This window comes from Wyeomyia smithii, chromosome 2, assembly GCF_029784165.1.
Source record: "Wyeomyia smithii strain HCP4-BCI-WySm-NY-G18 chromosome 2, ASM2978416v1, whole genome shotgun sequence".
Lineage (NCBI taxonomy): Eukaryota > Metazoa > Arthropoda > Insecta > Diptera > Culicidae > Wyeomyia > Wyeomyia smithii.
Genome location: NC_073695.1, coordinates 71,238,283 through 71,250,828, shown reverse-complemented (window position 1 = coordinate 71,250,828; position 12,546 = coordinate 71,238,283). Strand labels below are relative to the sequence as shown.

General features: G+C 35.7%; 1 protein-coding gene across 15 annotated transcripts in view; it reads left to right on the top strand.

Annotated features, from left to right (window-relative positions):
* LOC129725247 (collagen alpha-1(XVIII) chain) overlaps positions 1 to 12,546 on the top strand; it is a 698,730-nt gene that overhangs the window by 679,606 nt on the left and 6,578 nt on the right. The gene's annotated exons all lie outside the window — the stretch shown is intronic.

Below are 12,546 nucleotides of genomic sequence, written 5' to 3'. Positions count from 1 at the left end.
CACCTAAAATTTCGCGAAATTAATCTTCCAATTTCGACGATTACGAAATTTCGCGAAGTTTCGGACCAAATTTCCGATGCAGATTATTACATTATTTTGGTTTGTGCTCATTGCGACTATAAATTAAATTGAATATATCTCAACAGATATCTGGTATACTAAGTCAGACATAGTAGAATAAACTCTCAGCCGGTAATTTTTGTTTCTAAAGACAAAACCGTAACATCATGCGGGAGGTATTTTTTATTCACGCAGAGCATAAAATTCATGTCATCACTGAAGTCATATTCGAGGAATATGAAGCCGTCCAAATGCGCTACAAGGTATCTAGTAATTTGTTTGTAGGAATAAATTTTACGCATCTTTTACGTACATCAAAATGTGGTTATATTTGCAGCGCACAAGATTAAAGAGGTCACTTTTTGTCTTTCGTTTAGGAGGGCATAGCAATTTCTGTCAAAACTAAAACTCTGAAGCTCTATCTTACAGGCCAAATGTTCTATGCTACTCGACTTGTAAAAATTTTTAAGCGCTTTTTCGGATTTCTCTGTGTTAGAGGACTCCTCTTGGCACACCGTAGTGTATTTAAATGTGTTTTTTCAAATAGTTCATTGCTATCACTAGGCTGACCAGATATCATGCCTTATAGTGTGCAGACAGAGTGATCGATGTGTCAAGCAGAAAAAGTTGTAATTGCCTGAGTACTAATTGTTTCAAAACACTCTGACTTCAAAGTCAGCATAGGTTTCAAAATTGCCAGGTACCTTATCAAAAATGTTTTAAACGTGTAACCAAAAAAGTATACTTTATTAATGAATGAATAAAAAGTACATGGTTCGCTCTCGTTGAACACATAACTGAGAAATGTTACTCTCGTTTTAGGGGGCACAAAATTTTACAATGTCAAAAACAAGTTCAGATTATAGCATAAAAGTGATTCTGACTTTGCACTTGACGAATATACAAGGTAGAAGAAAAGAAAGGATAGAAAGAACGAGAAATAAGAGAACGAGGATGATTACGAACAACTTAGTTGAGTAAAGAGAAAATTATTTGTTTGTTGCATTACAACATTCCATTCTAACTGTTGATTGGTTGAAAGAAAAATAATTTTTGGTTTGTTTCAAAGGGGCCGTTCCCAAACCACGTAGCCATATATAGGGAGACGGGGGAGGGGGGGGGGGGTTATCAAAAGACCACGAAATATCACGCGGGGGGTGTGGGGGTTAACGAATAGACCACGTAGTCTTTTTTCTGACATATAATTTATTATTGCCACTCAGTCAAGACGAACAACAATAAACAATATCGCACGCTAGCCTGGGGGCTAATGCGGTCTCGATCAACTAGATTAGTTGAGAGAATTCGTTATCGATATTGTTTTCGGCACATTTTGCATGTTGTAGGATAAGTACAACGATACACCGTGCCCCAGTGCTGAGTCGAATATATTTCTAGCTCGAAAAGTTCCTCGACCTGATCGGGAATCGAACCCGATATCACAACCGAGTGGGAGAGCTAGCCGACCGACATCACTAACCACAGAACCACGGGGACCACATAAGACGAAGCTTTCGCAATTTTTTAATTAATAAATTTATTTGACACGACTTAATAATTGATAAGTGTCACGGAAAGTTTGAGAGTTGTCAGCAATTAACTGTAATCAAATTTTCGAAACATATTTAAAATTTATCCGAACGAAGAATTTTTTTTTTTATTTCAAAAAGGGTTTGTCTTATATGGCATTTGCTTCTTTAGAATAATAGTTCTATTTTGCAATGCGTCGGGATTTATGACATTTTTCCTGGAACTCAACGACCGGTAAAAAAAAATCAACGTTTTGGTCCTCAAAAAAATATATAAGACCTGGATGTTCGTGAACTGAAGGAAGAAAGAAAGATGTTTATATATTGTTCGACATTCCAAAACTTTGTAATTTATTTGAAAAAAAACTAAGTTAAGATCAAACTGCTTAAACAAATTTCATTTATTTTGATACTCAACAACAAATTAAAAATCATTTTGAATATACTCAACAGAATAGCGTATTTTAAATTACTTTCAGGTAAGGAAATTGTTATATTTGTTAAAGACAATGAAATATTAATAAAAATTAAACAACCATTATCTATTTGTTATTTTGGTTTTGATAAAATGATATTACTGAAAATTCTATTTACTATTTGCGCAATAACTAATAATCCGTTTTCTTAAACCTTCATTTTTTTATAAATTTTTCATACTTTATTGTACATGGGTCATTCCATGTCAAGTGATCAGGCAAATGCAACGACCCTCTCCGATTCGCTTCAAAATGAATAAAATGACTTGTTTTAGGTCAAAACTGAAAAATCCAGAGTTTTGGGTTAATCGGACAACCCCCCTCCAATTGCGAGGCCCTCCGATTTTGTATTTTTTGACAAAAAATCATTTTCCATGTTTTGGAAAAACATCTTATCTCAGAGGCCGTAAGAGCTACAGACAATATTAGATACCGATTTTTAAGGTTTTTAAATTTACAATCGAATGGCATCATCAGATTTTGCAAACAGTGTTGCCAATATTGATATTTTCACGTTTAAAAACTAAAACTTCGTTTATCTCAAAACAACCCCATTTTTTTTAAATCTGATGTCACCAATGTGTTCAGCGGAAAATTTTACATAAGAATCACCTATCCACAAAATGCAATATGCGCCGTTGTGGAGATATTCCACTTTTAAGATAACGAGTTCGTTAAATTCACACAACAAATGTAACCAAATGTTGAAACGCACTCGAAACAAAAGCACTATTTCACATCTCAAGTGTGGGTTTCTCATGGCCTTTTTGATGGTTTATTCCTGTGTTTTCATAACGTGGTTGCCGTCAAAACATACGCAAGTTGATTTGAGCTTTCACGACAGTGAAAAAAATGGTGTGTTCAATAGGTTGGAGTTTAAAAAGTAAGTGTACAGCTGAAAATCACAATCGATCGCACTTAACATCACGAAAATGGATTTTGTTCAAAGTTTGGTGTTCAACGTTTGCAAACTATATGCGGAAGGCACGAAAAACAGTTTGGCCAATATTTTGCAGCTAGACAGAAACAATGCTGCAATCCGCTGAATTGCCATGGCGGTGCTCGTAAGAAAAATTTAATAATCATTTCGTCATGTTTTCATGACAGGTTTCATGAAAACAATCAGGAAATAGTAGAAGGTCGAAAGACATGCATCCAATATGATGCAGCACTGAGAGCGGAGGTTGTAAGGATTAATTCGCAAGATAGAATGATGGATCAGGAAACAGGTGTAGCAATCGATGAAAATAGTATACCTCAGCACAAGTATTGTTACAAGCATTATAGTTAACAGTCATTATTTCCTTGTTATAGATACTGGTGTGTTGGATCATTTAGCTGAAGAATTGGAAACTCCGCATGAGCGGAGTAAAAGGATTTTCACACTATATTCTTTACAACATGAAAATGTTGGAAATGAAGTGATTAGCTCACTTCTGCGATGTCATTATTGTTTTGTTTTATTTGAAATTGTTTTGAACCTGTTTTAATCGTTTACTTGTATAGTAAAGACACAGCTGGTTTGCCTTAACATGGTTTTGCAATCTCTTGGTCAATCACCCGTTAGTGAGTCGAAGGTCAAACGATCGAATAAATACAGTAGAGAAAAACTGCTAAAGGCATCAAAACCTTAGAAAAAATCTTTTGAGGCTGTTTCTAGTCAGCAAAATGAAGGTCTAGAAAGTGCTGGAGAGGAAATGGTTCGGCAACTCATAGAAAAATTTCAAATTTCTGATAAAACGAGCAATCGAATCCACCAGTTGTCAGTGCTGCCAGGTTAGATTCAATTAAATCTGTTCCAGGGATCCGAGGAATGCATTCGGCGACACCTCAAGCTGACGTTACCATTTTAATGAAGACATTGTCAAGCTCTGACCGGGTACCTATTTCAATGTAACGCCAAAAGTTAAACAAAAGTCGTCACGTGCTACAAAAATCAAACGTTATTTTCTGACAAACTTGTCAAATAATTATAATTAATGAAACGCACGTTGTACTTTAATGGCTGTTAATTCAGGTACCATCAAGTAGAATATGAGAAACCACTTTTTGAGATTTGAAGCGGTGATTTAGTTTGGGATACGTTTTAATAAGGCTTGTCGCATTTGTAGGCGTATTGTTGAAATTTAACGAACTCGTTATCTTAAAAGTTGAATATCTCCGCAACGGCGCATATTGCATTTTGTGGATAGGTGATTCTTATGTAAAATTTTCCGCTGAACACATTGGTGACATCAGATTTAAAAGAAAATAGGAGGTGTTTTGAGATAAACGAAGTTTTAGTTTTTAAACGTAAAAATATCAATATTGGCAACACTGTTTGCAAAATCTGATGATGCCATTCGATTGTAAATTTAAAAATCTTTAAAATCTAATTTAATTTATCTAATATTGTCTGTAGCTCTTACGGCCTTTGAGATATGATGTTTTTCCAAAACATGGAAAATGACTTTTTATCAAAAAATACAAAATTGGAGGGCCCCGCAATTGGTGGGGGGGTTGTCCGATTAACCCAATACTCTGGATTTTTCAGTTTCGACCTAGAACAAGTCATTTTAGTCATTTTGAAGCGAATCGGAGAGGGTCGTTGCATTTGCCTGATCACTTGACATGGAATGACCCACATATATTTGCAGAATTAGATCACAAAACAAAAGACCACGAAAGAACACGGGAGAGTAGGAGGGTATAAAAGGGATCAAAATATGACCACGTAGTTTAGGAATGGTCCCAAATGGATTTTTTTTTTGGTGTCGCCGAAACTCACAGGGCATATTTTTTAGGACAAAATTATTTTCTACAACCTTACCAGAGACACTAGTTACGCCAGTCAAACAAACCGATTTAGCTGAAAAAATAATTTAATCTCCAATTGGGCACTCTGTGGGTAATTAAAAAAATTTTATAATCGAAACAGTTGGTTTGATTGGCATAGTGCCTTTGGCAAAGTTGTAGAGAAAAATATTGTTCCTCCAAAAATAAACATGTTGTAAAATTTTTTTTTTTTTTTTTGAAAAAATTTAACTTTTTTTATTGAAGACATCGCTTCGGTATTTTTTTTGTAATTTTTATACAAAAAACATAAGATTTTTGAAAATAAGCTTTTCTATATTAATTTTAATGTTTCTTTTACATTAAAAAAATGAAATTTTTGATTTTTTTTTTATCGGAAAGATAAAATTACTATCTAAAACTTTCCTAGAGACGTCACACTGATCAAAAAACTTTTGGCTCTTCAAATATTTATAATCACAATAATCCTCCCAAAATAGCATTTTAAATAGCTTCTCAGCCTATAGAAACGTTTATGCAAAGTTTAAGCCAAATCTAAAATGACAAAAAATATTGAAACTTGGACATTTTTTGTGGAACTGCTCAGTTAAAAAGTAATTTTAAGTTATATTAAAAAATGTGCAAACATATTGAAAACTTCAAAGTTTACAGAATAGTTAACTTAAATTTTGTTTTCCTCGAATTGATAAAGATGTCACTTAGTCTAGTCTGACTAAACGGTGTTAAAAAAAAATCAATAACACTGGTCGACAAAAGCGAAAAAAAAGTTGCCCTAAAGCTAAAAATGGTTGCCCCCCAAAGGTTTTACAGCTTTACAACCATTCCTGTGAATTTTACAGCTTTTAGAGAATGCAGAAATGCATCAGAAGGCCACCGAGGAATTGCTTATCGGATTCGTCGCTTTTACGTTTGCATAGTGAAAAACTCTTTGGAAAAGTTATCTTTGCTAGGGACACCAAAACTCACAGGAATGGTTGAAATCCTACCTACCATCTTTCATCTTTTCCAGTGCGAGCTCTAGGACAAAACTTGGATTTTGAATGATGAAAGTGCTATGAAAGAAGGATTACTATTTTAAACATAGTTGCATTCAAACCAAAAGAATCAGTTCAGAAGCTTATTAAATTATTATTTACAAAGACATTTCGAGTTTGACCTTTATATCATTTGTATCCATCGCGTTACTATTACCTGCAATATAATCTGTATAAATGAATGCATCAAGATTTCAGTTTTTAACATTTTTGATTTTCTCGTCATTGTCGGTTTATCGATATCTGAATACCTACGTTACTCTTCGTCGACCAGGTAAGCACCTTGCGATCAGCTACTGAAGGGTACTTCGTTAGCGTACGCTCCAACGTTTCAAATCATTGTAATGCTATGTGTAAGAATCATTTATTTTATTTTCCGAAATTTCGCGAAATTTCGCGAAACTTAGAGACCAATTTCGTTTCGTCTCGAGAACTCGAAATCCACCTTGATTTCGTTTCGACTAATTTGGCGAAACCGAAATTAAGGGTTAATTTCGTTTCGTTTCGTTTCGACACCAGAAAAGCCAGTTTCGCACACCCCTACTACATCGCACCTGCCAAGCAACTGAAAGTTACTGCAAGACCTTTCCGGACCGCAAGATTCTGGCAACATCAATCACGATAACCGCACGTACCTCAGGCAAAAAGGCGTAGGTATCGACAGCGTAGGAAAAACACATAACCACAGTGCGCTATTTTTTCTTCGTACGTCCGTTCAATCAACGCATTCATCTGACACGTGAGAACACAATTTCCTGGGGCAGGGCGGTAGAATAAACTGTCAGAAACAATCAAACATTCACACATTAGTAGAGCCCAATCACACTTGACAGCAGATTGCTATCATTTGCGTTTTTTTTCGAGAATAAATGTGCCGTACTTATGCTATTACGTTACTTCATTCGTTGATCAACCGAAAATGATTTTCGCATTAATCTGACAGATTCAACATGTTGGTATTTTTGTTGTTGTTGCAATAATAGCTATTTATTCAAACATGTTTTGTGTATAGAAATACGGAGGTGCGAAATTCCACACAATTTTTAGATGAGGTGGACCCCGCGGCTCGTTGGTTAGCGATGTCGATCGGCTAATTCTACCACACGGTTGTGATATCGGGTTCGATTCCTGATCAGGTCGAGGATATTTTCGAGCTGGAAATTTTCTCGACTCAGCACTGGGGCACGACGTATCGTTGTACTTATACTACACATGCAAAATGTGCCAAAAACAATATCGATAAAAAATTCCTTTAACTAATAATCGAGTTGTTCGAGACCGCATTTGCCCCACAAGCTAGTGTTCGATATTGTTTTTTCTTTAAAATGATGATTTGAACACGATTTGACATTGTAATATTTTCTTGTCGTGACTCTTCGTAACACTAACGTTTATGGTGTGTTGCCTATTTTCACTCTCACGCAAAAGTGCTGAAAAATTTCAGCACTGGTTCCTGAATCTCAAAAAAAATAAAAAATAAATGACTTACAGCGAATTTCTTTATGCCACTGGGTCAATACAAATCTACGCAGGGATAAACAAACGACATCGCGATTTACGACGCAGATAAGAAAGAGATGCCAGGTATTTATTTACGAACTAAGCACGCGCAGTGGTGGGCTAACACTGACAAATTTTGCGGCAGCAACAGGTCAATAATGGGTCAAAATCAAGCGAATAGAGAAGGTTTTGACAGCAGGTAAGTTGACTCCAGGTCGAAACGAGGTGAGCTTGTGGAATAAAGAAATTCGCTATTAAATACTTAACTGGGAATCAAAAGCAGTTTTTTCAAAAGCTTTTAGTAAGTATTAACTAATTCTGCTAATTCCTAGAAGTAGCATTACACGTTACGCCAACATTCTGAGATAGGGGTACAAATTAAAATATTGAAAACATCCGGATCGTCACAAAAAGTGTCCACTTTCAGTTTCAACGGATTTATTTCCTTCTCTCAGCAATCGATTCGAGAAAGGTTTCATGTGCCAACCAAAATGCGGAAAATTTTGATTTTCAGACGCTAACTAGTGTACTACTGAAAAATATAGAGCTCTGTTGAATGCATATTTCGGCCAATCAGAACTGAAAACAAGGCCATAAAGCAGGGAGCTGCGTAGCCGCATGGTTACAGAGTCCGCTTTGTCCAGCGGATGGTCGCGGGTTCGAATCTTAGTAGAACCAGGCCATCCGATGTCAAAAAGGATTTAAGCATGGGTTTATTCTCTGGCTCCCCACCAGTTACCCTTCCTTCACGCTGAAATCTACTACAATACCTTTGCGTGACTTCCTCTTAACAAAAAATAAGTCCCTCTTATCAATAAAACTGGCCAGAAGGACGCACGACGAAACTTCTCCAGGGAATTATAATTGGTGATATTTGGCAAGAGGAACGAGTATCGGTATAGTAGCACAGTAAGCGTGTAAGGAAGAGTATCACATTACACACAAGCACTGATGAACAATAATAATAAGCATGCCACTTCTCAATAGCGGTATTGCTATTAACAGAAGTGCGGAATACAGCAGACACCCGGGCATATCTCACAATAGATCAACGATTCTGGTCGCAGTGAGGAAGTCCATACAAGAAAAAAAAGCAGGTGAAACTCTCGGTGGAGAGGGAGCTTCGTAGAAGACACAATGGAACACGATTACCGTTTTCAATAACTGTACTGGCCGCGATCAGAAAATAAAACTCAAGAAAATCGAGAACACAACAATAGTCACCATTTGTGATTGGACACATACTCATTATTTACTAATATTTATCATAAATACTTAAGCTACTAACAAATCCCCCCCCTTAAAAAAAAAAACAACAACAACAATACACTCATCACGGAGTTGTCGTACCACTATCCGCAATGCTTTGGCTAGTGGCAGAAAAATATCAACTAGGGTATCAATCGTCTTCGTCAGTGGTTTTCTTCGGCAGTTTTTCTGCAGGAATCTTATGCAAAAGGGGGCCGAAGAAAACCACTGACGAAGACGTTCGATACCCTACTTCACAATCAAACGATTTTGGGGCGCTAAGAAGCGCCTACTGGAAAAAAATGACTGACATAAGACAGGCTATCGTAATACTACGTTAACCTTGCGGTCGTGTCTTATACACAATATACCTAACTTTTTATCAATACGAAAAAAATCATGATGAAAATATCAAATTATTTCTATATTACTGACATGCATTGATATAAGATAGGATGGAACGAAAAAGCCGTCTACAATGCATTTCTTATGAAACTAGTAGAACGATATTAAAAAAACTCATGTCGAAAATGCACATATTGTTTTTTAACTACCTTCACATGAGAGCATTTAATGGGCATGCAATTGAAACAAAAGATGTCAATTTAGGTTTCCAGAGGCAAAGTATTTTTGTATCTTCTCTATCTTGTGACTTAGGGAAACTGTGGAAAAAATGCCCATATATCTTATGAAATACCCACTTTTTTGAAGTAATTAGGTAGTTGATCATTTGGTTTTACGTTATAAACACGTGTGGTTCATATAAACTTTCTGAATTGCATTAATCCCACAAAAATTTAAAAATATGTTTAGAGTCCTATTTCTTGCATTTCAACCATTGTTTTCGTAAGGCCTTACACCACCAAAAACAATACCACGTACCTGGAAACTGGTCTTACTATGAACAATAGTGTTTGTATTCAGGAGCAAACTTAAAATTACCTGATCAAATAATTATTTGAATTATTTTAACAATTTTCATCAAACCAGTCCAGACGTGGCGAAATTCACCATGAGGAGCACGAATTCACAAAACAAAACGCTTGCAGTGCAGACAATATCACTCCAATTTCTGTTATTGTATACCATACAACATTTTCGAGTTTTGTTAGCATTTATGTCTAGATAAAGATGAAGCTATGCGAAACAATTTCGAAAGAATAAAACAGTAATTTTGAAAGGTTGAAGGTTGTTTTCTTACTTCGATTTAATTAATAAAAAAACTTGTTACTGATGAAAAAGATTGTCAATCTAGTTGCTCTGCGCATAGTAGCACATTCGCATGCGCCAGGGGCTTGAAGACAAGTGATTTTACCGTAACACAATATGGCGTCGTTTGTTTACATTAATTAGAGAAGATTGACCCTCTATTGTGATGTTGGAAATTTTAGAATATTATTAAATTGAATTAACTTTAAATTATGATTTGGATACGGTAATAAAAAAAAATATTACCGGTATTCGAACCGTCGTCGAGCAAATCCAACTGGGTGAGGCCTGCTATCATCAAACTCGGAACTGCACTCGGCAATAACTTACGCTTGCCGTTCACTAAATAAAAATCTTGTTCGCAGAAGTGGCGAGAACAGATCTTTGCGCTTGTTTTGCACCCAGCAGCAGGCAGATTTGACAGTCCGGAAATGGACAGAATTCGACATCAACGACGATTTCTTTTGTAATCAGTTGGAAATTTTGAATGTCAATCTATTAGTAAGGCTTACATGTGATACAAGCTGTACTATTCACCTGTGTGTTGAAACTCCTCCTTTACTCCATGCAAAATGCATGTTACCATCACAGGACGGAATAATGCATTTCATCTTTCACAACATCAAACGATAAACGTTACAATAATGGTATATTCGATAAAAAATCGCAACAAAACTAGCGAAAGAACCCGAAACATAAATAAACAAACTCGGAAATATGAGAATGTAACCACTGTTACCAGTCTCCCCTAATCGTGATTGCGCATGAAAAGAAACGCCAAGGAACCATTGGTTGGTTCAGCATGGCGGCGCACAGTGGGACGAAATCAAAAATAGTAGGACATTGGTGTTTGTGACGAAACGCATGGTTTTAGCGTTTCGATGTCTTCTAGAAAGTTTATCAGCTTTATGAGTACTTTATTTCGACGATAATTTTTTTTCATTAAGGGGGGTGTGCACCAAAATAAAAAAATTAACTTTTTTATTTCTTGATTAACTTGGTAACTTGCTTCCGACACATTGTAGAACTAGCTATTACGAGCAAGTTTGTAGAGCATTGGAAAATTCTATCTCTGAACCTGACAAATTTATAAGGTATTAAAGTAAAGCACCCCCTTAAAATGTGTTTTTGCGTGATAACGCTCTTATCTTAATTTTGCCATTGTTCAAGTGTTCTACAAACATCAAACTAAGATTAATTGTCACATTTTTTTAGAAGGAAGTGCACCGTTAGCTCTTAATTTGGAGGAATTATGTCTGTTTTTGCACTTTTATGGTTCAATTTTTGAGAGAACATATCTTGTGGAAAGGCAGATGTTGGCAGCTACTTTCAGTTTCATTTTATTTGGATACTCATTCCACATTATTTTTCAATCAACTTTTTTTTAAATCGGACAACCAGTGCCCGTAAATCAGTAACGTTTGGTGATTTAACAGGTGCTCGGAAATTTAAGCGAAGTGTTGAAATGTGTAACTTTGAAAAATCCGAGTTGTTTGACGTCTGGTTTAAGTCAGATTCGCTGGTAAGAAATGGAAATGTCATGAATTTTATTTTTTTTAAGATTTTTTGAAGTTATACATTTCAACACTTTACTAAAATTCCCGAGCACCTGTTAAATCACCAAACGTCTATGGCTTTCTCATTTACGGGCACTGGTTATCCGATTTAAAAAAAAAGTTGATTAAAAAATAATCAAAATCCAAAAAAGTTGCAACCTAATTTCCGGAAAATTACTATCAATCCCCTTCGATTCCAGTACGATATATATACACAATTGGAGGGAATAAGTATCCAAATAAAATGAAACTGAAAGTAGCTGCCAACATCTGCCTTTCCACAAGATATGTTCTCTCAAAAACTGTACCATAAAAGTGCAAAAACAGACATAACTCCTCCAAATTAAGAGCTAACGGTGCACTTCCTTCTAAAAAAATGTGACAATTAATCTTAGTTTGATGTTTGTAGAACACTTGAACAATGGCAAAATTAAGATAAGAGCGTTATCACGCAAAAACACATTTTAAGGGGGTGCTTTACTTTAATACCTTATAAATTTGTCAGGTTCAGAGATAGAATTTTCCAATGCTCTACAAACTTGCTCGTAATAGCTAGTTCTACAATGTGTCGGAAGCAAGCTACCAAGTTCATCAAAAAATAAAAAGGTTATTTTTTTTTATTTTGATGTACACCCCCCTTAAAGAAAAAATTTTACCGTCGAAATAAAGTACTCATAAAGCTGATAAACTTTCTAGAAGACATCGAAACGCTAAAACCATGCGTTTCGTCACAAACACCAATGTCCTACTATTTTTGATTTCGTCCCACTGTGCGGCGGTTCTTGTTACGCTCGCTTTATATGTAATCTGACAGCCACTTCTAGCCCCTGGCATGCGCTGATTAACAATTCTCGCGTAATTTTTCAAAATGACCTATCTAACATTGAGAGACTCTCTATGTTTACTTTCTCTTTGGTCAATAACTATGTTATATTTTCCATAATCTATAACACTCAATGCATAGTAAGCAAGACAGTATTACAATCTATCGATTAAGGGAAAGAAAGCTTGGAAAATATTTATAATGACGACGTAATTAACGAAACAAAGTGAGAGAGGAGAGAATCTGTCATTGTTACTTAGGTCCTTTTGAAAAATTACGCGAGAATTGTCATAGCAACACATTCGTGTTTGCACTGGG